The following is a 5,360-nucleotide window of genomic DNA, read 5'->3' on the forward strand; positions in this document are numbered from 1 at the left end:
TACTAAAATACACTAAATATTTCTTTCAGGCTTGCTTGAAGTAATTTTAGGTTGTTGTAATGAAGTGTTTCTCAAACTTTTTACACTTTGTACCACATCTGAAAATATCAGGGGTGGAAATAACTAATTACAAATACTCAAATTACTGTAATTAAGCATTCATTCAGGGTGCTTGTACTTTTATGAGTAGATTTTCAAATCTGTACTTTTACTCATACTTAAGCATGCATTACACCATGTAATCCATTTAGTGACTTTTAAAATCATAATGAGTACTGAGAACAATTTGGATTAATATCCAAACCTTTCATCTGCATTTTAGTAGCCAATAATGTCATCTGATCAACCAAAACAAAATGCTGCAGCAGCACATGTTTGAAGTAAGGATTTCCAACATGGCTGCTTGAAATATTGTCCCCATGATGTGCACTTCTCTTCGTAATAATTCCCATTTGTAGGCACAGTTGCGGTGTTTGTGAAGCATTTTTGTTCTTTTCATTTTCCCTCCACTTCCTGCCTTGCCAACACAGTTTAGTTTGTTAGTTTTGATTATGAAGTTAATGTTACTTTTATAAGGTTGTATTTAGATAAGAGGATCTGAAGTACAGGTCGAAAAAGGAGTGAGTGACACATAGAATATAAATAAAATAAAACAGAATTAAATGAGATACATTCCAACTTTCCCAGAGTGAGAAACAGATAAATGCATAAATTTTGTGAAACTTGACGTTATGTCAAACAGCAATGTTTGACTAGCTTGGCTGAATAATTGAGTGTCCACAAGATCAAATAACATAATCATGATCCCAGAAACATCCAGGAATTAAATGAAACTATGCAAGTAAACCGAGGGGAGGGGGACGCACCTTTTTCCTTCCTTGTCTGTGGGGAGCCCCTTTGTCTCACCCCTGTATTAGAGTGTATAGGTGTACCTAATGAAGTGGCCACTGAGTGTAGCCTGCCTCCATATAGACAGATATAATACAACACATACAAGAACATCAAATGCACATAAAATGATGACACATAACATCAGATCAGGTTTCAGATGTCAGCGGTCGTGGTTTAGAAACTTCGGTGCAGACATACAAACATTCATCTTGTACTGTATGTTGTATTGACACTATGTTTAGCTGTCAGACTTTTATTCCAAAATAGATTGATGTCAGGCGAGCTGCCTCTGTTCTTTAAAGGGTGTGTTGTTGATAAAGAGCCAGGACTTCTCTGTCCACCCACCTTTGATAAATGAAAGATTAAGTGTGTCTTTGTCCTGCCTCACTTCAAACTGAGAGATATCCAGTGATCCTCTGTCTGTTGACAGTGAACAGACTCATTGTCCTGGAATTCCCACAGTGTTGAAACAGTCTGCTTATGAAAAATAAGTGTCTTTATAGTTGCCAGCAATCTGCCAACCTTTTTACCGCATTATTGCCTCCTTGTGGTCCGGCTGCACAACAACAAGCCTAATTTCTTTTCTCTTAAATTTGTTTATTGGATTTTTTTTTTTTTAACAACAACAATTGAATTATGTCAGAGGAGCCCCCCTCCAGCTAATCTGAGTTAAGTTTTTATTAGAAATTCATTATTAACCAGAAGTAATTAGTTTTTTGATGTGCAATTATGGTTGTAGTACCTTAAAACATTAATGCATCTATTTTAAATGCATTATTATAAATAATAACAGTAAAGAAGAATTGGGAGGAAAACTGAGTGCTCATGCTGAACTGTTCATATTTGGAGAGGATCTTCTAAATTTTGGCTGGACTGTGGAGAAAATCATGCCTCTCTTTGTCCTTTGGTTCAGCCCATGTAGATAGAAACTCTTCCAGGAAGAAATGGAGCACATTTTGCAATTATTGTGTCACCATAATGTTTTATTTGTCCAAACTGTGTCCAGAGTGACTCGTTCTCGTCTCGGCCTCTCCCTGTCATTCCCTGAATTTCCTTTTGAGTTCAGGGTGAACCAGTTTTCTTTTCGACTGGTTATGTAACAGTCTCAATTTAATTCTGACGCCTCAGTATGACTGATGGTCTATGACATCCTAACTGGACTGAATTTTCCAAAAATGTTCACATTCCCAACTAGAAGAGTGCCCTCAGTAGAGTTCCCCACCAGGAAACACATGGTGAAGCACCTACTGCAATGCCACCAGAACCGCCAGCTGAGATTTGTTCTACCAACATTAACATGAGCTCCACATACGTTGTCCTGAGCCGAAACAAGCTGGTTAAAGAGAGTGAGAAGTCAGCTGTCAGTGGTCGCATAAAACAGAGCAGTCAAAAATAGAATTACTGTCTAACAATTGTTTGTCTCCACCAACCAGTCAAGTTACAGTTTACATTCTGTCCAGACTCATATAATGTCTGTAGTGAAGACTTTATTTGATATGAAACTTATTATATTGACCTGAACAAAAAAGGTATTAATTTTTTTTTTTTTTTGTTTACAATAGAAACTCTCTCTAGGTAGAAACATGCTGTCTTCACTCAGATTCTTTGTACAGAAGAGTACAGAGGACAGATTGAGAGTTGAACATTATGATGTCACAGTGATGTCACCGCCTCATCATTCTATCCTGTTAGATATTTGTGTGTAATTTTGTCATAACTGGTGCATTTCGGGAGGTCACCGTTACCGTCGACCTTTGACTTTGGACTACCAAAATCTAATCAGTTCAGCCTCGAGTCTAAGTGAACGTTTGTGTCAAGTTTGAAGAAATTTCCTCAAAGCGTTCTTGAGATATCACGTTCGCAGGAATGGGACGGACATGAGGGAACGGCGACCTCGGCCTTCGACCTTTGACCACCAGAATTTAATCTGTTCATTAGGAAATTCTCTCAAAAGTGTTACCATAAAAACCTATTCATAAAAAAGGTCTTTCAGCATACAGTCATGAATGTGCACATAAACAATTTGGCTGATCAGTTCAGTTGTATTCAGGATTAACTCCGACAAGATCTACTGTCTGCACGCATGGACGTCCCCCCCATCTTATGCCTGGCAGGGTCATTAAAATGAATGAACCTGTTGACCTAGATCATGTTTTTACAGAACAGCAAATGTAAATTAAATCTAGTCTTCATGTCACAAAGTGCAGTTGATATTGCTCTGTTTGCACAATGTAATATTTTACTTTTAAAGTCCTAGAATGTAAAAAACTGTCAAACAGATATTGATGCCAACTAGTCAGCAACTCCTGAAATTTCTCACTTGCAAAACCTCCTGAGTCACACCATGTTTTTGGAAGTCATAAAAATCCCCGCCCATACCATCATCCCACACACACACACACACACACCTGTGCATATATTCAATGCTAGAAACTGTCTGTTTAAAATGAGATGACGACAGTTTCACACCAACTGCTGAATAAGATTACATCACATCACAGCATCAGCTGCTCTTGTTGAGTAATAAGTGATCGCAAAGTTCAAGCTCACGGTGATCTAACCACACAAAATGCCATTTTATATGAAGCAAAATATGTTATTTATCCATTTTTAAATGTTGCTATTATTACACTTCCTGCTAGCTGTTAAGTTAAAGGTATTTTACGTATCTCATTTGGTCATAATCACCGTCAAGAAAAGGTCACTTCTTCTAAAGGAAATGTACATGTGCATGTCGTTGCCCAATTTGTTGACTTGCTAAAACATGTCAGCTCGGTTGCTATTGTGTTCAAGGCTTTGTCTGTTTAGATTCCCATCAGCTGTTGCAACAAAAAACATTTACACACATCTAACATCCGTGCTGCATCCAATATCCAGACTGGACAATTGCGACAAACACAGAGACAAACGGGACATGGTGACTTAATGTCTCTCTTACTAGAACCCAAAGATATGGAAGGATATTTTACAGTTTAAAAATAAAGTAATTGGTTGGAGGTAATTGTTGATGTGGCGACTGACTGACTGACTGACTGACTGACAGACAGAAAGCCGTAGGGTTTTTTGTATTTTAATGTTTTATTTGTCCTCCTTTTGTTTTGTTGTTTTGTCATCTCAGCCACTCCCTGCCATTACTGTGAGTTTCCTCATCAGTTCAGGATGAACAAGTCCAGTTAAAGTCATTACAAAGTGTTTTTATCTGGTCATGAAAGGGTCTGCTAAAGTAAAAATACTCAGTAACTTTACTTTTACTGTAGATTTACTTTTACTGTTTTTACGCTTCCAGACCCTCAGGGGACAGGAGACCGGTTTACCAACATGCCACCTTTTTCTCCTCTTATGAGTTTGCAGGTCTGTGTTTAGTAATCAAAAAATACCAATAAGAATACCATTAAAGTACAACAACAGCAATAAAAATGTTGATTTTCAAAAATGGAAACAATAACATGCAAGATTTTTAAATTGCAATTAGGTATTTTTACATTGTGGTATTAGTGCTTTTACTTAAGTAAAGAATCTGAGTATTTTTCCATCACAGCAGGTCAGTGATCAGTGTTTCAGTGACTCTATGGTTCAGTGAGTAGTGTTTTATTTATGGCGGCCCACCACATTAAAAAACATCAACACCACGACATGATTTTCTATTTTTTGAGCTGCGCACCTTTTTTAGTCGTGTCTAGAAGGTAGGAGAAGGATGAAGAAGAAGGATGAACTGTCCCTTTAACTACTTTGCTTGATTTGCCTCATTCATCTTCATCCTAATATAAGTTGAGTGAAGGAGGCTCCTGCACACATTGTATAAAGATCAGAAACCTGTATTATTCATTCATTCATTCATTCAACCTTTATTTATACTCGGGAATACATTGAGGTAGAGACCTCATTTACAATGTAGCCGAGTAAAACCATAGAAAATAAAAGCACATAGACATAGAAAGCCAAAGAGAAACTTATGTAACAGTGGCAACCAGAATTAAAAAAACACACAATACAACTGCAATTAAAAATGTTTAAAAAATAAAAATATTAATGAATTAAAGCATCAATAATGAATAAAATAGTTAAAATGTAAAACACATTAATCAGGTAAAACAGGAAGACCTAGAGGTAAAATGTGAAACAGTTAAGGATTTAAATTGCCCTATGGATAAAAAAGATGAAAACTTTAAATGGTTCTGCATGTTGTTCCACGTTGCAGGTGCACAATATGAGAAACTAGATTTTCCAAGTTAGATTAGATGTTTACATGCCACAGCACGTCGGAGTACTCCAGGTAGCATACAAAAAACAGGTGAAAACACATTCATAATACTATATAATGGACATCTGTAACAAACTAGAAACAGTTCATGGTGTGACGAATCTTCGCAGCACGTGAACTCCCAGGAAACGGTTAAACAAGCCAGGTTGCAAGACGTGTTGCATGTTAATTTGAGACGGGGCAGGGCTTGGCAGCTCTTTAAAAATCA

This window comes from Lutjanus erythropterus, chromosome 2, assembly GCF_056507025.1.
Source record: "Lutjanus erythropterus isolate fLutEry1 chromosome 2, fLutEry1.hap2, whole genome shotgun sequence".
Taxonomy (NCBI): domain Eukaryota; kingdom Metazoa; phylum Chordata; class Actinopteri; order Lutjaniformes; family Lutjanidae; genus Lutjanus; species Lutjanus erythropterus.